Source organism: Monodon monoceros, unplaced genomic scaffold (assembly GCF_005190385.1).
Source record: "Monodon monoceros isolate NGI ecotype Baffin Bay Population unplaced genomic scaffold, NGI_Narwhal_1 Super_Scaffold_21, whole genome shotgun sequence".
Taxonomy (NCBI): Eukaryota; Metazoa; Chordata; class Mammalia; order Artiodactyla; family Monodontidae; genus Monodon; species Monodon monoceros.
Genome location: NW_021703778.1, coordinates 55,019,160 through 55,043,961, shown reverse-complemented (window position 1 = coordinate 55,043,961; position 24,802 = coordinate 55,019,160). Strand labels below are relative to the sequence as shown.

General features: G+C 37.8%; 1 pseudogene; it reads left to right on the top strand.

The window, feature by feature from the left end:
* LOC114903826 overlaps positions 1–7,703 on the top strand; it is a 57,517-nt pseudogene extending 49,814 nt beyond the window's left edge.
* The last annotated feature ends 17,099 nt before the right edge of the window (positions 7,704–24,802 follow it).

Here is a 24,802-nt window from a genome sequence, read left to right as displayed (position 1 = left end):
ACTGAGCAACAAAACCCATCTAATCGAATAGAGGGCCTGAATAGAACAAAAAGGCAAAGAAAGGGCAAATTCCCTCTTTCTTTTCTTGAGCTGGGTGTCCATCTTTCCTTACCCTGAGACATCAGAGTTATCAGCCTTCAGACATTGGACTTTCATGAGTGGTCCCCTGGTTCTCAGGTCTTTGGTCTTGGACAAAATTATACCACCCCCTTTCCTGGTTCTGTAACTGACAGATTGAAGATTGTGGAACTTCTTGACCTCCATAACTGCATGAGCAAATTCCTAAAAATAATATCCTGTCATACACACACACATGTGCGTGCACGTGCACAAACACACACACGCACACACACATACACACACACATACTATTGGTCCTGTGGTCCTGTTTCTTGGAGAAATCTAACATTGTATTTCATTGTGATATTTAGTTGTCCATTTAACAAAAGTGACAACATATCTTTGATAAAGGAGGCAGGAGTGTACAGTGGAGAAAGGACAGCCTCTTTAATAAGTGGTGCTGGGAAAACTGGACAGCTACATGTAAAAGTATGAGATTAGATCACTCCCTAACACCATACACTAAAATAAGCTCAAAATGGATTAAAGACCTAAATGTAAGGCCAGAAACTATCAAACTCTTAGAGGAAAACACAGGCAGAACACTCTATGACATAAATCACAAGATCCTTTTTGACCCACCTCCTAGAGAAATGGAAATAAAAATAAACAAATGGGACCTAATGAAACTTCAAAGCTTTTGCACAGCAAAGGAAACCGTAAACAAGACCAAAAGACAGCCCTCAGAATGGGAGAAAATCTTTGCAAATGAAGCAACTGACAAAGGATTAATTTCCAAAATTTACAAGCAGCTCATGCAGCTCAATAACAAAAAAACAAACAACCAAATCCAAAAATGGGCAGAAGAACTAAATAGACATTTCTCCAAAGAAGATATACAGGCTGCCAACAAACACATGAAAGAATGCTCAACATTATTAATCATTAGGGAAATGCAAATCAAAACTACAATGAGATATCATCTCACACCAGTCAGAATGGCCATCATCAAAAAATCTAGAAACAATAAATGCTGGAGAGGGTGTGGAGAAAAGGGAACACTCCTGCACTGCTGGTGGGAATGTGAATTGGTACAGCCACTATGGAGAACAGTATGGAGGTTCCTTAAAAAACTACAAATAGAACTACCATATGACCCAGCAATCCCACTACTAGGCATATACCCTGAGAAAACCATAATTCAAAAGGAGTCATGTACCAAAATATTCATTGCAGCTCTATTTACAATAGCCCAGAGATGGAAACAACCTAAGTGCCCTTCATCGGATGAATGGATAAAGAAGATGTTGCACATATATACAATGGAATATTACTCAGCCATAAAAAGAAATGAAATTGAGCTATTTGTAATGAGGTGGATAGACCTAGAGTCTGTCATACAGAGTGAAGTAAGTCAGAAAGAGAAGGACAAATACCGTATGCTAACACATATATGTGGAATTTAAGAAAAAAAAATGTTGTGAAGAACCTAGGGGTAAGACAGGAATAAAGACACAGACCTACTGGAGAAGGGACTTGAGCATATGGGGAGGGGGAAGGGTGAGCTTTGACAAAGCGAGAGAGAGGCATGGACATATATACACTACAAAACGTAAGGTAGATAGCTAGTGGGAAGCAGCCGCATAGCACAGGGATATCAGCTCAGTGCTTTGTGACCGCCTGGAGGGGTGGGATAGGGAGGGTGGGAGGGAGGAAGATGCAAGAGGGAAGAGATATGGGAACATATGTATATGTATAACTGATTCACTTTGTTATAAAGCAGAAACTAACACACCATTGTAAAGAAATTATACCCCAATAAAGATGTTAAAAAAAAAGTGACAATAAAAGATTTCAAATGTAAATATAAATCTGGATAAAATTTATCTCTTTTAACAATAGTACTCTATTCTCTTAAGAAATCAAGCGTGTGATAAAGGCAACCTGAAACATGGGATATTATTTTGAATAAGCCACATAATCTTTGTTTAAGATTACTCAAAGAGTAATGAAAAAATTTTTACAATCTCCTATTAAAAACAGACCTGTAGCCTAAGAAACTTTGTCACTTTAACAGAGAGAAAATCAAACTCTCAATTTGTATCAATACATTATTGGGCTCATTTTAAAATGAGGCTTATAAACATACACATTTAATTTTAGCTAGCTTTGATCTCACAACATAATATTCCTTTCAAGAACTGTTTGCTAACAGATCCAAATATTTTTAGCCTCTCTGCACCATATAAAATTAAGAAGCCAATATTATATAAAATTAAGCATATGCTTAATGAATGTTTCAATACCTTATCTTATTTTGAAATTATTTAGATATTAAATGGATATATATTACTTAACTTTGCATAAATGTAAATTTACAAGTTTCCAAATATATTTTGGAAAGTATTTTCAGGAAGACATATTACAAAACATGATTATTATTGAAATAAACTTTCTCCAAACAATGACTCAATTTTATTTAATTAAAATTTATCATTTGTGTAATCTTAAACATCTACTGCATATAATATTAATTTATTTGACTAGTAAACCCAAGTAGAATAGAAATGTATGCTTGCATTATATTTAATGTTTCCAACTCTGAAGATATATCTGCATTATTAAGTCAACAATATCAAAATAGTCTTATTTACCAAAGACTTAGCCATCCCATGTAAATTTGGACAACCTTTGAGTTGGCTCTTATATTTCTGGGAATTTAGGAGGATTTAATATATAAATGCTTATTTCTTTCTAAACCAATTAGGATAGAATTCCTTTAAGGGATTTTTTAGATTAATGAGTTAATACCATCAGGAGGTAGGGGAAAAATACACACACACACACACACACACACACACACACACACATTCACAAAGACACAAGTAGAGACCTTATGGTTTTATTTTTAAAACTTTAGTCATGAGTCAGGCATAAATATAATAATAAAAACCTCACGAATTTATAGAATTGTTTTCTTTTTTTTTCTCCATTTTATATCTTTTATTGGCAATGAACTTATGGCAAATGGTTTAAAGTTAAACTGTTCAATATGAGGGCTAAAGCTTTTTTACCAATATTTATCTAGGGAATTTTGAGATTTTCTTTGCTTTAATGTGTAATCTTATAGAGGCTGTGTACTACATTTTAGGCAAGAGGCTGTGGTGACATCAAGTAGTTCTCTGGATATCTCCAAAGCCTCATCTAAGTGGATAAAATATCTAGTCCGTTTCCAATTAGTCTTTTTGTTTTCTTTTCAGCCCCAGGAAGTTGCTTTTGGGGGTCTCTGAATCATTGAGAGCCCCCAGTGGGGCAGGGGCCTAAAGCTCCAGTGAATATAGAGAATTGAGGAGCTGGAGTTAGAAAGGTCTGGACAGAGTAAACGGAAGTGTGGCAGAGGTAAGTCTTGAAGGAAGATGTGGCAGGATACCAAGGAGCTGAAGGGAAGGTGGAAGATGGTAAAAGGGGGTCATGGGAAGCCAGGCCTTTGAGAAGTCAAAGAAACCATTAAGGTTCCGAATTATCATTAGTAAGTTAATGACACCAGGAGAAGTAGTAGAGAGAGTTAGTGATGTGGTGGCATATTGCCAGCTGGAGTCTGAGACAGGGGATTTGTCAACCAAGAAGTTCCCATTGGATTAAGAGATACACAACACACTATTATATAAAAAATAGATAAACAACAAGGACCTACTACTACTATATAGCATAGAGCACAGGTAACTATATTCAATATCTTGTAATAACCTATGATGGAAAACACTCTGAAAAAGAATATATGTATACATTCATTGTAACAACATTGTAAATGTTGTTTGTAAACATTGTAAATTAACTATACTTCAATTTTTAAAAAGTTCCCATTAGAAGACCAGGATCAAATAGAGAGAACAAAGATGCCTTAAAAAGAGCCAGAATCAAATAGCCAATGACCATTAGCAAAAAGACAAGAGATGACAAATGCTGGAGGGGGTGTGGAGAAAAGGGTGCCCTTGTGCACTGTTGGTGGCAATGTAAATTGTCTATGGAGAACATATGGAGTTTTCCACTATGGAGAACTGTATGGCAGCTCCTCAAAGAAACTAAAAATATGACTACCATATGATCTGGCAATTATACTTCCGGGTATTTATCTGAAGAAAATGAAATGAGTATCTCAAAAAAAAAAAACTCTGCACCCCCATGTTCACCACAGCATTATTTACGATGTCCAACACAGAAACAACCTAAGTATCCGCTGTCAGATAAACAGATAAGGAAAGTGTGAGATATAGATATACATACACACAAAGGAATATTATTCAGCCATAAAAATGAGGAAATTCTACCATTTGTGACAACATGGATTGACCTTGAGGACATTATGCTAAGTTAAATAAGTCAGAGAAAGACAAATAATGTATGATGTCACTTTTGGAATACAAAACAAAAGCAAAGGAACTCATAGATCAGAGAAAAAAATGGTGGTTGTCAGAAGTGGGTGGTGGGAGTGGGTGAAATGGGTGAAAGTAGTCAAAAGGTACAAACTTCCAGTTATAAGATAAATAAGTCCTGGGGATGTAACATACAGCATGATGACTATAGTTAACAATAACTGTATTGAATATCTGAAAGTGGCTAAGAGAGTAAACCTTAAAAGTTCTCATCAAAATTTAAAAAAATTATAACTATTTGTGGTGATGGATGTTAACAAATCATGTGATGGTATATATATCTTATTATGCTGTACATCTAAGACTAATACAATATTATATGTCAATTATATCTCAGTTTTAAAAAGAGCCAGCAAAATCTTTTTTTTCCTAGCACAGGAATCTGGGAATGACCCCTACTCAAAACAAGGAGCCAGCAAGGACTTCCATTCCAGCACACACAATAAGTCTGATACTCTAACCTCACCCCAGAGAGTGTGAGTGTACTCAGAATTGTCAGAATCAAAACCATGATTCAACAGACATCTGTCTGGAGCACTGGGTCAGGAGCTGGACTCACCACCAGATAAAAAAACAGGCAAGAGGAATGGAAATCAAAGGTTTCTACAGAGATAAGAGGTCTGTCATGTTGGACCGTCTAGTGGTGCCTCTGATCCAGATCCCAGCCAGGGAGCCAGATTAGCTGTCAAAGATAAACAAACCTGACTCCAGTTAAAGGGGTAAGCACAGATTTTCATCAGAAGCATACTGTTGTCAGAGGGAAAAGGCACAGTGTGAACTGAACTCCACTTCTGTTTGCTCGGAGGTGACTGAGCATTTTCAAGGGAGAACAAGGGAAAAGGGAGAGTGGGTGCAGTGAGGGGGCACTCAGTAGAGTCAGGAAAATGGAGAGTTACAGAAAGTGGGGAAGGAGTGCTCTTCCCTGTAACCCATCTGAGTTTTTTAACCGGCACTTATCAAACTTAGGCTCCCACAGAGATAGTGGCCTATCTCCAGGAGTGGGATGCAACAAACAGTAAATTCCTTTAGCTGAGTTTTCTCAGGCCAGAACTTTAATGGGAGTGGGAAGTGTCCAGGGTTAACCTAGAGAGGCAGCCTGGGCTGTTAGAAACCGTTTTTTTCAAGTCTTTATAGGCCTAGGCTGAGGCTTAGTCTAGAGGAGAGCTCAGAGGGGCCTGGCTAGAGTTCTGTCAGAGAGAATCTTTGTTAGCAATATGCCAACAAAGAAGGGTGTGGGGGGAGGGACTGAGGAAGGGCGGGAGGAAGGAAGAAAAAAACCTGAAACTGAGAATGATTAAACAAAGCTAAAGTAAATACTGTTTACCCTTGATAGACAAAGTATTAATAATCTACCAGTATTAGATTTGGCGAACTATTGCTACATCGCCCCATCAAAGAGCTGATGAAGAGAACGCAGCCGGGAAACCGCTCTGCAAGAAAATCACAAGGCTTGTGTCTGGAAATCAAAGAGCCTCTAAGAGAACAGACGCACAGCGCGATCCAGGAGCCAGTGAGAAGGGACCTGTAAAAGCCCGTCCACCGCCAGACTGGGGCACCTGCGCGCCCCCTGCCAACCTCACCTGTCTCGCTCCCAGTTAGGTCCCTCCAGTGCGCGGCTGTGGACCAGTTTCGGCCTCAGTTTCCTGTCAAGGCTGCTCTCGGGTCCCGCGTGTGGACGCCAGATGGCGCTGTGAGCGGTCAGCTCCGAACCTTAGGACCAATGCATCCATCCCGCCTACACGTGCAAAATGACCTAGGGGACAGCAGCCTGCGCTCGGGTGGGTCGGGGAGGGCGCGAGGGTGGAGACAGACAGGTGAACAGGGCACTCAAGGTCCCTGCCGGTCCGTGAAACTGAGAACTCACTCTCTCCCCTCCACTCTTGCTCCTCTTCAGGCTCAGAACCCCTCCTGGTAACATCCAGGGGTCTCCCCAGGGGACAAGGACCATCCACATTTCTTATGATTGCCTTTCCTACAGGAAGACTTCATGGGCCTGGGGTAACTGTCGAGGAACAAGACCCAGACCTTCAAAATTCCTCAACACGCAGGTGTTCCTCAGTGGGCTGCACCTGCCTCACTTCCTGACCTTCCTCCCTCTCTCACCTGCCCGGTCCCACCAAGCTATGCCTTTCCTGCCCCTGACATCTTCACAAGTAACTGTGCCCAGCGTGCCCTCAGATGCATTGGCCTGCTTACCTGCCCTTGCCTGTGGCAAAGACACAGTTTTTCTCTCTCTCCTCCCTGCCCCCAGTGTGCCTCACTGCTCCTCACGAGAGCACTTCCTCAGATGTGCTCTCCTAGACGCCTTCCTGTGCATCCCATTCCAGGTCTGATTCCTGGCCTCGGATTTCCCAAGCACAGCTCACTACCCACAGTTTAGTTTTCTGAATCCCCACTGGAATGAAATCTCAGAGAACAGGGAATTTATCTGTTAATCCCCCAAGACCCCCTCACATGTAGTGGACACAAAGTGACAGAGAAGAGTCTCATTTCATTGAAATTCAAAACTAAATAAGCCTATTTCAGTCTCACATCTCTCACCTCTAGTCTTGCTGCATTCTCTATAACATAGCCCCAGTTTCTGCAAGTATGAACAGGATCTGAATTTGAGTATGCTCCCAGAGGAGTCAGCACTGCAGGGTGAGATTCCTGCTCCTTCCCAAGCCACCACCCTATTAATAAATCACTGTGACACACAGGGCTCCTTTTCACCTCCTTTACACCCATTCTTTCTTTCTGGGTGGGGAATCTCACCTTGCTGAATCCAAGTTAACTATACATTCTCCAAGAATCAGATCAGAAATTGGTGCTCCTTTTATAAACCATTACAAACATCAATTTTGTTTCATTCATTTTGATATGCACATCTTCTTACATTTTCCATCCTAGAGGGAAAAAAAACTGTATAATTAATGGCATCTGACAGAGCATACTGTCATTTCATATACACACATAAACTTGTCTGAAAACCTTCTGTTGACATTTTCTGGTAAGATCACCAGCATAACGTTTAGCAAAGCTGGTTCCAGTGCCTTGGAGGGAAGTCTTACGGAGAAAGAAGGCATGTTTTTCATTAAGAAATGTCACATTACCATCTCAGGTAACAATATTACATGGAACATCATGGATATTGATGGTTCTGAGTTTAAACTTTATTCTGAAGATTTGGATGCAGACTGTGAAGATACTTATGGGACCCTAACTAATTAGTTTCTTTTGTATATATAAATAAGTATAATAGGATATTTATATATCTTATATATAGATAAGTATTAGGACTCATTTCTGTATAATTTGCAAAGGATTCTTTCAACAAGTACAAGCTAAGGATTATAAGCATTAAGCTATAATGCAATTCGGCACTTTTCTTTCATTAAGCTGCATCTTAAACTGATGATTCTTTGATTTGATGACATATGCTAAGTCCCATCCTTTTGCACTCAAAGGGAAATAGTGAAAATTCTAACTTTGACATTCCTCTTTGTATTACAACTGCCAGGTTTCTTGTCTGTCTTATTTTGTGGATTTTATTTGAATTATTTTTTACCTAAATACTATCAATAACAAACCTAAAGTTTGGTGTACAAAAATCTTTCAGTCAAGGTTTGCAGAAGAATCATAAAATTTGGGGGAAATTAATTTTAAAAAGATGGAAAATTCTAAGGAGCTTCTACCTGAAATTTTGGAATATGTTAGCATGTTGTGGGTGACTGTGCTCCTGAGTACTCAACGCAATGGAAAGAACATGGCCACTTAAGCACTCCATGAAGTAAAATAACAAAGGGTAATGGCTCCTAAAACTTCCAAGTACTGGAAAATGTTAAATTAGAATCCCAGGAAAAACTGTTTAATATACCAATACCAATTTTGACTAGAACAGATGAAGCAGGAACACATTATCATTCTTGGTGATAACAAAATTTCATAAATTTCAATAATTCATATTAAGAAAATTGCATAAAAGTAGGAAAATGATATAATCTTTTAGTCTTTTATGAAGGAGTGAGATAGATGATTATTCTAGTAATTCTTCAAACACCAAAAGCCTATTCTTGTGCCACAAACTTGGTGATAAAGGTGATATAAATCTTGAATTCATAGATTGTTGAATCTGAGCTACCGCACCAGCTCTACCCACATTAAAACAATTGTTTCGGGCTTCCCTGGTGGCACAGTGGTTGAGAGTCTGCCTGCCAATGCAGGGGACACGGGTTCATGCCCCGGTCCGGGAAGATTCCACATGCCGCGGAGCGGCTGGGCCCGTGAGCCATGGCCGATGAGCCTGCGTGTCCGGAGCCTGTGCTCCGCAATGGGAGAAGCCACAACAGTGAGAGGCCTGTGTACCACAAAAAACAAAACAAAACAAAAAACCCCGAAAAAACCCCACAATTGTTCCATAATCATTATATGTATGCATATATATATGCATATGTATATATGTGTATTTTAAAATAGTTCCGGACTCTGCTGTAGGACATAGCGACAAAGTTGTGACCAAAAAAGAATTACCTGTAGTCGAATCTGTTCTAATACATATTCAGTGTCTACTGTTTTTCCAGGTACTTGTGCATAGCTGTGTAAATCCTCTACTCTTGGTGTTTCTGTCGAAAAAGGTGTCCACTCAGAGATAAGTCAGACAGAGAATGACAAATACTGATGATATCACTTGTATGTGGAATCTAAAAAAAAGCCAGAACTCATAGAAACAGAGAGTAGAGTAGTGCTTCCCAGGTGCTGAAGGGTGGGGGGGAATAGGGAGATGTTGGTCAAAGGACACAAACTTACAGTAAGAAGATGAATAAGTTCTGAGGATATAATATGCAACACAGTGATTAACAATACTGTATTGTATACTTAAAAGTTGCTATGAAACTAGATCTTAAATGTTCTCATAACGAAAAAGAAATCATAATTATGTGATGTGATGGAGGTGTTAACTAAAACTATGATTATAATCATACTGCAGTCTATAAATATATTAAGTCAACAGTTGTACACCTTAAGCTTATGCAGTGTGATATTTCGATTATATCTCAATTAAAAATTAAGATTAATTTTACACCCCCCTCTACAAACTGTTTGGAAGTAAGTTTGAAAGAGATGCTCCTGTGCCTCTTAAATCCACAGTCAGCCAAAGTCAGGCACCAAGTTGCAGGCACATCCTCTGTGCTTCCTGGCACCAAACAGGACTCTAAGCAGACTTGCAGGAGTTTCTGTAATTGCTTCTTTGCCCTCTTCCAATTTTACTAAGGATGCACCCAGAGTTCTGTGGGCCATTAAAACCTACCTAGACCATTCCTCCTCCCAATGGAATGGAGCATGGCCTTTATGAGGTACAAATTTCCTCGATTCAAGGTCAGGGTGGAAACACTGTTTTTGCTGCCAACATCTTGACTTTTTGTCCTCGATAAGCTGAGGTCTCATTTTTTTCTTAGAGGATTCTGGCCTCCCAGTGAGCACCATATGGGACATTCTTTTCTGTGTTTAGAGTCTACCAAAGGAGATTCTTGCCTATGGTTCAATGCAAGCCCTAACTACAGGACCTATTATAGTATGTGGACTGACCCTCAGGGTCAGAGCCAAAGTTAGAGTTAACATAAAACATCAGTATGTGCCCATGGAATGCATCCAGGGATCAAAGGAGAAGGTAAACCAGAGAAAAGACTTTTAAAGGGCCAGTAGCCATCTCAAGTGCTTTGGGATGGCAATGATACTTAACGCTTAAAAGTGGGTTTGGGGGCTTCCCTGGTGGTGCAGTTGTTGAGAGTCCGCCTGCCGATTCAGGGGACATGGGTTCGTGCCCCGGTCTGGGAAGATCCCACATGCAGCGGAGTGGCTAGGCCCGTGAGCCATGGCTGCTGAGCCTGTGCGTCAGGAGCCTGTGCCCCACAACGGGAGAGGCCACAACAGTGAGAGGCCTGCGTACCGCAAAAAAAAAAAAAAAAAAAAGTGAGTTTGATGGTTTGATTGCGTCTCTTCATATTTCTGTCCTGCAAGTTAGGGCAGGGTCCCCAGCAAGAGATGTGGCCACATGTGGTCTCAGTTTAATCGTCTCTAACATGTAGAAAATAACTGTACTGTAGGGATATTTTGAGATCGAAAACAATAAATGCGTGTGAGAAATAACTAAAATTATTGCTAACATTCACAGAGCTCCTTTTAGGTATCCAATCTGTTCAAAGCTGTTCTTATAAACTGTGTCAGGGTACAGTTAATGTGTGCCATGGGTTTGACTGAACATCACTGGCTCTCTCTTGAAGAAAACACTAAACCACTTTATGGAAGCCACAATTCAACTTTCAGGAATGAGAGTGGGGCAGGGCCAATTCTTACCTTGATAAGTTGCCCCACATGACTGACACTCATGTGTGCATTTGACTGGAATCCTAATTCCCTTCATCAAAGCACCCTCCAGAATTGGAGTAAGAGGATAAACTCTAGCCACCGAGGAAGAAGAAATGGAAATCAGATGGATGCAGGGTCCATGAAGACATTCTTAAGCTTCCTGAGAGTCCTGACCTGCTTGCCCTGGGATTTTACCATGCATATGAAAAATAAACTCATTGCTTCTGTATGCACCTGTAGTAAGGTATTATTTATACCTTGATACTTAAAGCATAACCATGCAATACCTGGGCAACACTCTTAAAGCAATAATCCACAAGAAGTATCCTCAAAGTATTTCCCCATCATTGTCTCCTCTCCTCAGGCTCTGCTCTCTCCTCTGGTTACTTGTCCACCTGTGGATGAGGTGGGGAACTGACCCAATGTTGCAGACAGGTGAAAGAGGCTCAGGTAAGAAAAACAGAGGGTAAAAAAATAGCTAATAAAAGCAAAATGGTCAAATTATTCAAAAGTTATAAATCAGGTAATACATGTTTTATAATTATGAAAATGTTTCTGAGTCTATCTAGTAAAATGAGTCAAAGATAATTATGCCATATTGTGCTATTAGAAGATTTAAAAAGCAATTTGGCAGTATCTAGTAATATTTTAAAAGAACATCTCTGACCCTCTACCCTCTATTAATTTGCTCTACAAAAATATATACATGGGTTTAGTTATATGTCTAGGGTTGTTTATTTCAACATTGTTTTTTACAGCAAAATACAATAACAACAACAACAATAAACAAACATAAATATTGAAATATCAAGGAAAAAAATAGTAAATGGAAAGTCATTGTGGTCCACCAATAAAATGAAATATATGGAAACACTTATGAGAACAAAATTTAAAAGCATCCAAAAGTTGTCTACACAATTAGGGGCTACAGAACCTCATGGAACATATATCCCAGCACAGTGGTGAGGAAGGATGGGCTTTGTCATGTCATGACCTTAGCACTCTTGTTTCTGGGAATTTGCACCCAACCCTTCCTTTCCTCTTTGTACACATTGTATACTATGTAATGCATACATTTACCATGAATATTAATTAAATAATTAATAATAATAAAATAATAAAAATAATTAAATTAATTAATTAATTAAATTAATTAAATAATGAAAGACAGTTATAATCAGTACCTGGAATACACAAAGTTCTTGACAAATACTAGCAGTAATTAATGTTATTACAATTGTTCAGTATATATCTATACAATATACCTGTGGTGTATATCTATACAGTCATGAGAAAGAAGGAAATCCCGCCACTTGCAACAACATGGATAAAACTTGAAGGAATATATATGTATATGTATATAGGTACATATGCTTATATTTATACACCCCATATATATATATATATATATATATATATATATGTATCTTGGAGATAGATAGATGTCTTCCTCTTCATATAAAGACACCAATACTAATTCCATCATGAAGGTCTCATCATCAAGACCTAATCTAAACCTAGTTACCTCCCAAATGTCCCACCTCCAAGTACCATTACATTGGGGGATAGGGCTTCAATGTATGTTTTGGGGGGCGGACACAACCATTCAGCGCATAACAATATACTTTACCATGACTTTTTATACACCATGACTTTTTATACTTTTTAAGGCAATGGAAATCACTTCTTGACTGCTGTATCTGAGGCAGCAGGATCTTCTTCTGCTCAGAACATCTGTGTATCCTCCACACAGAGAAGAACAGATACCATGTGGGTGGCTCAATATTTCAGTTTGCAAAAGCGAGTGAATTGCTGCATCAACCTTCCTTTCCTTATTCAAATCAGAGACACAAGTATACAAAACATGGTTTGGTCTTTTTGCAGATTAAAGTTCTTTAGTAGCACCCTGATTTAATGAATCCTGCCTATTGATTTATCCCAATCTCTTTGCTTATTCTACTCACAAATCCATAAATATGACATACAACTTCTTTGCAATTCACCAACATATGTGATCCCTTGTTAGCTTAGGTATGTGTGCCTTTGTGTGGGTGGTCAAGGAGTTTTAAGGAAATCCCAATTTCCTTGCCTATAATGAACATCCAAAATTAAGTGTTTAGTGATAACTAGTAGTCTGATGAACAATAATGCATATTGTCCTCTGTGTGTGTGGCTTTTTTTATTCTTAGCCCACTCATCACTCTAGATAGAAAAATAAGAGGTCAGGGAAAAATAACCAATATTTATTTAGCCTGTAGTTTGCTTCATTAACATGAAGAAGAAATTAAACACTGCCTCTCTAACCGTTTCCTAAAGCAGACCTTCTACATCATTGACAAAACATTTCAGGGCTCAATATTTATGAATTTCAGAGGTTTATGGTATTTTGTTTTGTTTTGTTTTAGCATGAGGGAAAGACAATTACAAACTATCACTTGAATTGACTAACTTTGTGCAATATCCAGAATCCAGGAGAGGGAATACATACTGGGTGAATCCTAGGAAATCCAGGTCTTCCCTGGAAGCAAGGACTCTGGGTCGCAGATGTGGAGAAGACCCTCTGTCTAAACACTGGTCTCTATATCATGTTTAATAACCATGCAGTACACCAGGATAAAACACTCAGATAAATAACAAACAACAGAACTAAAGGTCTTCCCTCCACCATATCTCTTGGGGCCTCAGGTTCATGAAGCTGTGTTCTGAATAGGTACCTGTTTCTAGGCTTTTCCATGAAGGAGAGAGAGTGAGACAGGAGGACAGCTTTGTGAACTACAACAAATATCCACAATAGACCCATCATGCTAATGGGTCTGAGAAAACTGTGCAGATTTAAGGAGTTTATCCATCACCATGATGCAGAGCATTTTCTCTGCATTTAGAAAGACGGGTTTCAGTGTTCTGACTATACCTCTTAAGGTCTTTATGAGCCTGCACCAGTTATTCTAAGAAGTATATGCTTAATGACCTCACTTCTTTAATGGGTAAAATAATAGTACATGATTTAAATTAAAGAAAAGCCTTAAAAGCAGAGTTCTGACACACACTATCGCAACAGAGTTCGGGCTACAATCATTGTCTGTATATAAACACATGTGTACATGCACACACACACATGCTCATGCATAGTTATACCCTCAGACAAAGACTCCACATACTTTTTTAAAAGCAGAGTACATTTTTATAAAAGAAACACACCACAATTTTGATAGTGGTCACCATGGAAAAGTGAAATCTGAAGAGAATTGGGATATATGCAGGTTTTCACTTTCTACACTTGAGACTTCTACAATTCATAACATGAAATGAAAATCAATGAAAAAAATATGTATTCGTGCATCTATGGGTAAGTTATTAAAATTTTAAGTATTATAGAAGTAAATCAGAAAATATTTCTAAATTTAATTCCTGATATTCTATGTCTTTTTGATTATATTCTGCTTGTTCCTTCTTTTCTACACTTTTCCTACACATTTATAAAAATTCAAGGAACTCCGGCTACCTTCCAAAAACAATGAAAGAAAACATATATTATGTCCTGTGTGATTTGGAGAACTGATTAGAGAGAAGAAAAATTACATTTTTGAAGACCATATAGTAATCACAATAATAGTCAAATTTATAGGGTATTGATGAATAGGCTTCAGGAGTACCTTAGTGAGACTACTAGCCTGATCAGTGACAACAGTGCCAGGATGCTGGGGTAGGAATAACTCTAAAGGCATGTGGAGGAATAGAACACCTAACTGTCACTGTCAGTCTGGGGGAAGAGAAGGAAAAAAGGGCAAGGAGCACATATAAGGGGCTCAATGAAAAGATGTTACACTTTGCCAATCAATTGACTAGTGTGGAATAGCCCATTCAGGCACAAATATATGCTCAGGAAGTTCTGAATTTTAAATTTAGCTCCATGAAAACTGACCTTGCAGTGCAAAGGGTCTGTTTTACAACTGGTTTAAACACATCCATTATATTTATTTCAAAATTTTGCTGGATCAAACAACATTTTAAGTTTAGAATAAAGAAAGCCATATCATGTAAAATTCATGGAAATTTAAAACATAACATGAGACTCAGAGCAAGGTTCCCTGCCCATCTTGATACCCTCTAGGTGTACTGCAGTGGAAAATTATAGAAATCCTAAAACAGGAAACACTTACTAAAATCTGTATTTCATATTAAAAGTGGCACTCTACCTAAAAAGTGATACTCAGCATTATTTAATTGATAACTATTTGAAAATTCGCTAAGAATACAAATAGATTTAAACAAAATTGAAAGGCATAAATACTAAAATGACGAACTTGGGTTTCACATAATGTTTTATGAGAAGTATGAATCTGTAAACGTAAGTTAAATGTTCTTTTGGCCAAAATTAAAAATGTGGAACAAGTCGCCTTCAGGGTTGCTTTCGCAGGTAGATGGGGTAAACGCACTCCACCCCGTCTCTCCCACTGAATGTGGCTATAAAAATTTAGTAAACTGTATGGAACAGCTCTTTGAAGATGCTGAAAGTAAATAGTAATGGGGGATCAAGGAAGAACACTGTATTGTGAAGTATTTCTAAATTGATGATGAGTTTTCTTTTTTTTTTTTACCCTTTTGTGTTATCTCCTGGCATGAACTTAACACATCTAGAAACCTAGAACTGAGCACTGCAGTGAAGATAGAGAGCTGCAGGAGAAGCTCTCTAGTTCTAGTCTGAGGATTGAAAAGGGAACTCCTAATATTCAGAGAGTGCTGCCCTCCCTCTTTTTTTCTCCAATCTCTCCTTCCCAAACCCTGAGGCTGCCCTGTTGTCATGGTGACAGTGGCAGCTAAGGGAGCTCATAACAACAAAAAGTAAGATTAGGGGGACATTCCTCTCCTTGGGAAGAGCTGCAGTTCCAAGACTGTGGAGCCAACCATCACTATATTTATTCTCTCTCTCTCTGGCCTCTGACAACTTCTATTCAAACATGGTCAAAATCATGGCCAGAGGACTGAAAAGGGAGTCAACAGGAAGCAAAGAGTACTGGAAGTTTGTGGAGAGGGAGGAGCTTGAGAAGGGGACTCCCTGAAGTCCTTTAAGAATTCACAGGCTCAAACACATGGAGGCTAAACAATACACTACTTAATAACGAAGTGATCACTGAAGAAATCAAAGAGGAAATCAAAAAATTCCTCGAAAAAAGTGACAATGGAGACACGACGACCCAAAACCTATGGGATGCAGCAAAAGCAGTTCTAAGAGAGAAGTTTATAGCAATACAATCCTACCTTAAGAAACAGGAAACATCTTGAATAAACAACTGAACCTTGCATCTAAAGCAATTAGAGAAAGAAGAACAAAACATCCCAAAGTTAGCAGAAGGAAAGAAATCATAAAAATTAGATCAGAAATAAATGAAAAAGAAATGAAGGAAACGATAGCAAAGATCAATAAAACTAAAAGCTGGTTCTTTGAGAAGATAAACAAAATTGATAAACCATTAGCCAGACTCATCAAGAAAAAAAGGGAGATGACTCAAATAAATAGAATTAGAAATAAAAAAGGAGAAGTAACAACTGACACTGCAGAAATACAGAAGATCATGAGAGATTACTACAAGGAACTCTATGCCAATAAAATGGACAACCTGGAAGAAATGGACAAATTCTTAGAAATGCACAACCTGCCAAGACTGAACCAGGAAGAAACAGAAAATATGCACAGACCAATCACAAGCACTGAAATTGAAACTGTGATTAAAAATTTTCCAACAAAAAAAGCCCAGGACCAGATGGCTTCACAGATGAATTCTATCAACATTTAGAGAAGAGCTAACACCTATCCTTCTAAAACTCTTCCAAAAAATAGCAAATGGAGGAAAAATCCCAAACTCATTCTATGAGGCCACCATCACCCTGATACCAAAACCAGACAAGGATGTCACAAAGAAAGAAAACTACAGGCCAATATCACTGATGAACGTAGATGCAAAAATCCTCAACAAAATACTAGCAAACAGAATCCAACAGTACATTAAAAGGATCATACACCATGATCAACTGGGGTTTATTCCAGGAATGCAAGGATTCTTCAATATACGCAAATCAATCAACGTGATACACCATATTAACAAATTGAAGGAGAAAAAACACATGATCATCTCAATAGATGCAGAGAAAGCTTTCAACAAAATTCAACACCCATTTATGATAAAAGCCCTGCAGAAAGTAGGCATAGAGGGAACTTTCCTCAACATAATAAAGGCCATATATGACAAACCCACAGCCAACATCATCCTAAATGGTGAAAAACGGAAAACATTTCCACTAAGATCAGGAACAAGACAAGGTTGCCCACTCTCACCACTCTTATTCAACATAGTTTTGGAAGTTTTAGACACAGCAATCAGATTAGAAAAGGAAATAAAAGGAATCCAAATCGGAAAAGAAGAAGTAAAGCTGTCACTGTTTGCAGATGACATGATACAATACATAGAGAATCCTAAAGATGCTACCAGAAAACTACTGCAACAAAAAGAATAAAATATCTAGGAATAAACCTACCTAAGGAGACAAAAGACTTGTATTCAGAAAATTATAAGACACTGATGAAAGAAATTAAAGATAATACAAATAGATGGAGAGATATACAATGTTCTTGGATTGGAAGAATCAACATTGTGAACATGACTCTATTACCCAAAGCAATCTACAGATTCAATGCAATCCCTATCAAACTTCCACTGGCATTTTTCACAGAACTAGAACAAAAATTTTCACGATTTGAATGGAAACACAAAAGACCTCGAATAGCCAAAGCAATCTTGAGAACGAAAAACGCAGCTGGAGGAGTCAGGCTCCCTGACTTCAGACTATGCTACAAAGCTACAGTAATCAAGACAGTATGGTACTGGCACAAAAACAGAAAGATAGATCAATGGAACAGGATAGAAAGCCCAGAGATAAACTCACGCACATATGGTAACCTTATCTTTGATAAAGGAGGTCTGAATATACAGTGGAGAAAGGACAGCCTCTTCAGTAAGTGGTGCTGGGAAAACTGGACAGGTACATGTAAAAGTATGAGATTAGATCACTCCCTAACACCATACACAAAAATAATCTCAAAATGGATTAAAGACCTAAATGTAAGGCCAGAAACTATCAAACTCTTAGAGGAAAACATAGGCAGAACAATCTATGACATAAATCACAGCAAGATCCTTTTTGACCCACCTCCTAGAGAAATGGAAATAAAAACAAAAATAGACAAATGGGACCTCATGAAACTTCAAAGCTTTTGCACAGCAAAGGAAACCATAAGCAAGAGCAAAAGACAACCCTCAGAATGGGAGAAAATATTTGCAAATGCAGCAACTGACAAAGGATTAAACTCCAAAATTTATAAGCAGCTTAATAACAAAAAAACAAACAACCCAATCCAAAAATGGGCAGAAGACCTAAATAGACATTTCTTCAAAGAAGATACACGTATTGCCAACAAACACATGAAAGAATGCTCCACATCATTAATCATTAGAGAAATGCAAATCAAAACTACAATGAGATATCATCTCACACCAGTCAGAATGGCCATCATCAAAAAATATAGAAACAATACATGCTGGAGTGGGTGAAAGGGAACACTCTTGCACTGCTGCTGGGAATGTGTATTGGTACAGCCACTATGGAGAACAGTATGGAGGTTCCTTAAAAAACTACAAATAGAACTACCATATGACCCAGCAATCCCACTACTGGGCATATACCCTGAGAAAACCATAATTCAAAAAGGGTCATGTACCAAAATTTTCATTGCACCTCTATTTACAATAGCCCTAGATGGAAACAACCTAAGTGTCCATCATTGGATGAATGGATAAAGAAGACGTGGCACATATATACAATGGAATATTACTCAGCCATAAAAAGAAATGAAATTGAGCTATTTGTAATGAGGTGGATGGACCTAGAGTCTGTCATACAGAGTGAAGTAAGTCAGAAAGAGAAAGACAAATACCATATGCTAACACATGTATATGGAATTTAAGAAAAAAATGTCATGAAGAAACTAGGGGTAAGACAGGAATAAAGACACAGAGCTACTAGAGAATGGACTTGAGGATATGCGGAGGGAGAAGTGTAAGCTGTGACAAAGCGAGAGAGTGGCATGGAAATACGTACACTACCAAACGTAAAATAGATAGCTAGTGGGAAGCAGACGCATAGCACAGGGAGATCAGCTTGGTGCTTTGTGATCGCCTGGAGGGGTGGGATAGGGAGGGTGGGAGGGAGGGAGACTCAAGAGGGAAGAGATATGGGAACATATGTATAACTGATTCACTTTGTTATAAAGCATAATCTAACACACCATTGTAAAGGAATTATACTCCAATAAAGATGTAAAAAAAAAAAAAAACAAAAACGAATTCACAGACTCAGTGGTGCCCTCTAACTGCTCTAGTGTTGATCTCATTCTAATTAGCATACCGAGTAACTGAACTGCCCAGCTCAGGGCTGAACTCTGGGTAATGTAAAGGCCAGATAGTAAATATTTTTATCTTCATGGGCTATACTTTTTCTCTCAAAAATGACTGAAATTTGCCATTGAAGAATGAAGGCAGCCATAAACAATTAAATTAATGGGCATAGCTGTTCCAATAAAATTTTATCTACAAAAACAAGTTTTAGTTCTTAGGCCATAAGTCAACAGAAATATGTGACAGTGTTCACCCCAATCAAGGGTGAATAACATGGTGTCTGCAGACAGAAGGATGGTTTGGTATTCTCACTCCCCCAATAATTGTTGCTTTTAAATTGAAAATGCATTCTACCTTTGTTTTCTCATCTATACAAAGGTTAAATTGATGGAACAAACTCCACCTATATTTTCTGTGCATTAATTTCAGAACAGTGTGTGACATAATAGCACCTCTGAATAGGTATTAGCTTATAATAATATTATCTTTATATATTGTGTATATTTAAACACATACAAAGAAACATAGTTTAATGTATTTTATAAACATATGTTTTAAGAAGGACACTGAAGTCTTAATAGTGGTAGTGCACTGCAATGATCAATTTCTGGAATCAGGGGTATAAGGCGGAATTTCCTTAATTGTAAAAAAAAATTACATTTTCTTCCTTTACACTTTATTTTTTGTTACTGACAAGATTCTTTGTTTGCCCAAACCCAGGCTGCTGAATCTTTTCCTAGGCCCATTTGTGCACTTGCTCATAAAATCTAGTTTTAGCAAGAGGCCTGCTAAGTTACTTTAGCCAGAACCTCTCACCCTGGATATCCAATCATCCTCAATTTCTAATCAGGTTCTGCATCCTTCACCATCCCCTAGTTTGTGTCTAATGAGCCTGGCTTATCTTCAGAAAGAATCCTTTTAGTTAGGCTGATTTAGCCAGAACCTCTCTTATCCCTAATACTTCCCCTTAGTAATTTTTTATCCATTGATCTCCCACTCTACTCCTTGGCTATAAATTCCCACTTGCCTATGATAGTTTCAGAGTTGAGCCTAACCTCTCTCCCCTACCGTAAAATCCCATTGCAGTGACCCCTATACTTACGATAATGAAACTCTGTCTTACCATCTTTAACAAGCATCACTGAATATGTTTTCTTTTACATTACCATTAGCACATATTCCTCTTTCAAAACAAACAATAGAATTGTCAACAGTTTTCTCTAACATTACCATCAGCGTGTATTTCTCTTTCAAAAAATCAATAGGATAGTCAACACAACAAAAACCAATAAAGATTACAGAACAATAATAGAATCAACTAATAAAATATAGCAGACCATAGGGTCATTATGTTGGGATCCCCTCCCTTTCCCTAATCGTCTCTAATATTACTTAAACATTCCATCATAAATCACAAAATGGAGGCGAATCAAAATAATTAACAACAAAAATAAATTATACATGACTTCTAAGGTTGTATAAACTCCAGTGTTGCTTACCATGAGCAAGGTGCTAATTAAGCTGTAAGGTCAGAAATTAGGTTCCTTGGTCAAATCATACATTTGTAAGTAAATCTTTGCTGGAATACAACCATGATCATTCATTTATGTTGGTCTATGGCTGCTTTCATGCTACAACTACAGAGGTAAATAACTGTCAGAGAGACCATTTTGTCCTCCAAGCTTAGAATACTTAATATATGGACCTTTACAGAAAAAAAATAATAAATGCTGACCTCTGAATTACAGAGTTTGAGGAATATTTTCTAAGAAAAAAGAAAAAAAGTCACATCTGGGAGAATAACATAGGTGAACCAGGGGCAGTGTCAACTGAAAAAACAATCTGGGAAATAAATGATTAGTTATTAGGTGATAACTAGGGTAATGGAATAAGTCAGGATACACAGAAAAGCAAAGTCCAGTAGCTATTTTAAAAGTTGTGAAACTTTTTCCAACTTTGCACAGAAATGTTTTAAATAATTTTAAAAGGATTTTATAATATTAATATTGAGACTTTCGGGGAAAACATTGAGACTTTGAAGCCCTTAAATATTCTCTCATATTAAAGGTATTTTGTTGGAAAATTAGGAAAAACATTAGTGAGACAATAGAGAATCTTAAGGACAATATAGAAATTATTAAAGTAGTATACTATTTAAAAAAAATTATCACGTTCAGTATTATTGAAAAATATTTAAAATTTCACATGAATACAATAAGCAAAACAAAAAGGGTTAATATTTTAAAAGGAAGGGTATAAAAGTATGCTTTTAGGCAATGTTTATACGACTAAAGAAAAGGGAAGAGCTGGCTGGGGAAACATCATAGTACGTATTTTTCTTGGAGAAAAGAAAAAGAGGTTGATACAAAGTTAAAGAGTAAAACCCATAATAATGATACGAAGCCTAGAGAGGAAAACTTTTATGGGAAGCTTACTCCCACGCTTTGTTCATCTTTGCAGCGCAAACGACCAATGGGAAATGCCCAGAGGGCGCCTTAAAGCTGACGGACCCGGAGGAGAGCGCGGAAAGGGAAACCCGGAGGGGAAGCGGCGCTGCACCTGCTTCCGACCCGCCCACGCCGTGCAGCCGCATAAAATATCCGCTCCCTGGGTCGCGCGATAGCGGACGAGCCTTGTGACCTGCCCACAAAGCACTACGAACGAGCCGGTGGCGCCGTACAATGGCGCATTTCCGGCTGGCTGTCGTGCTGGGCCGGAAGCGGGGATAGCGGTCGGTGCCGCTTGGGTCGGACCGGCGGGGAAGCAAGTGTGCGGCTCTGCCGGCGGCCTCAAATAAATACATCAGGCCTCTCTATGAGACTGGGAAACGTTTTAAAGAATAATGACCTATTAAGCATTTAGCCTATGAAAATTACACTCATGAACTATGAAAACTGAACCAGAAAAGGATGTGTTTGTAAACACACAGATACACAGTTCCGCAGGCATGACCGTGATGCAATGCAACGTCAACTGAATTGGTTTTATAACCAAATATGAACTATATATGTGTCCACGGCAACAAGTCCCTGTACATCCATGTTTGTAAATGAAATCAGTCTAATAGGATTCACACCAGCCTTTACCCCATAGGTTACACGTAGAAGAGGTGATGCGGATATTGGCCAGGCTTCCCTATTTCTTTACCGGGAATAATTACGAATCACCTCCCCGCCCCGAAATTATACATTATGTTACACTTTTGAAATATATATATATTTAAAAATACTGCTCAAAGGAACACAGGAATTTCTGGTGCCTGTATCCTTTTTTTATTATTATTTTTTATCTTTTCATTCAGCTTGCCATTGGCCTCCCATTTTTGTTGATGCTAGATGGCGCTGTGAGCCCAGGAGTCCCTGATTCCCGCCAAACAGGGTAGCTCGTACTCCTGAAATATGGGAAGGCGAGTTTAAGGCTTGAAAGTAACCTGTGTTTGGAGGTGAGTTGCCTCCAGAGGAGCGGTCCTGACCTGACTCTGCGTCTTTCATGTGGAAGTCTGTAACTCATTTGAAAGAAGGTTGTACCCTGAAAAATACTAACTTTTTCTGTGCCCATTTTTCTTGCACCTTAGGCTCTGTCTCATTTTTCCTACCCCATACTTTTCCCTTGCCTATTACGGAGTCTGAATCTAAAACCCATATTTTTTCTTCAAGTTTAAAGGACTCCCAAATTCTCATTTTACATTTAAGCCAGCTGCATTCCTGGTAAGCAGACCCAGAGTAGCCTGATGAAACACGAAAAACTACAAAACCAGAACATATTAACACGGAATAAAATCCCTCAAATATCTAGCCCAGGCATATTATTCCAGCGTTTCTCAATTGCGCTGAAATTGCTACTTTCCATAAGATATCTCAAATCTTGACTTCTAGACATGCCCTCGTTTCTACCAGAATACAATCCCTTTTTTGTCTTCCCTAGTTCTAATTTACAAGGCTTTCTGCTACTTATTCCTTATGTATTCAATCATAAATTGTTTCCTCTAGGAAATCTCCAATGATGATTTAAATTCAAGTTGCATGCTAAAACATCTTGTGGATTGCAACAGAAAAATGCACATTCCCCACTACAGCACATCTAATCTGAAGTTACATTGCCTATTCAAATCTCTGCTTGACTGATGTCTCAGGTAAAGGAGAAACTTTATCTTTGTTGTTCATTTGTCCATTCCTCACAAATAGCAAAGTACACATCACGTGGTTGCTTCTCAATTTTCTTAGTTTTCAAAAATGAATGGGTCAAAATCAGTTTCCTATATACCAATAAGATATAATCGGATATTGAAGTTAGATATATTTTACAGTAGCATCCAAAACATGGTATACTAAAGAGAAATGTCTGGCAAAATACGTGCAAAGTTTGTACTCTGAATATTATAGAGTACTGATGAGGTTAATTAAAGGATATTTAAATAGATGTAGAGATACACCAATTCTATGGACTGGAAAGCTCAATATTTTTAACATTTCAATTCTCACAAATTTATCTAAAACTTTTAGCACAGTCTCCTATCAACATCCCATTATGAATTTTTGCAGAAGTTGACAAGAGGATTCTAAAATTTATGTAGGAAAATAAAGGACTTAGAATAGTCATCCAAATCAGAAGATGAGGAGCAACGTTGGAAGACTCTCACAACTTATTTCAAAGCTTTACTATAAAGCAACATTAACCAACATAGTGTGGTATTGGTGTAAAGATAGACATTTAGATAAATGGAACAGCATAGCATTCAGAAATAAATCTACACATATATGGTCAGTGGATTTTTGACTAATGTGCTAAGGAAATTCAATGGGGAAAGGATAGTATTTGCAACAAATGAGACTAGGACAATTGGGCTGCCATATACCACCACCACCACCATCACCACCACCACCACCAACAACAACAACAAAAAACCCAAACAGTCCATCCTTGTTTTGCACTACGTACAAAAATTAACTCAGGATTTATCATAGATATAAATATAAAATCTTAACATATAAAACCTCTAAAGAAAACATAGCAAGTAATCTTTGTGAATTTGGGATAAGCAAAGATTTCATATATAGAAAATAAATATTATAAACCACAAAATGGAAAACTGGATAAATTGTTCTTAACCAATATTAAAAATAAATTTTGCTCTTTGAAAGACACTGTTATGAAAATGATGAGATGCCATAGACTTAGAGAAAATATTTTCATTACATAAACTGAAACAAATCTTATATCAAGAATTATATATATATATAATTTTAATAATAATAAAACAAGAAACACAATTTTTTAAGTATAAAAAGTGATACTTAACCAAAGAAGAGTTGGCAGGTAAGGCCATGAAATATGCTCAATACCATTGTCATTAGAAAGATGTGAACTGAAACCACCATGAGATACCACTACATATCTACTGGAATAATTTTTAAAAAGTTAAAAATATACTGCCAATATAAAATGCTAGGGAAGCTGTGGAGCAATGGGAATTCTCATAGTTTGCTTTGAAAATGTGAAATGGTATAACCACTT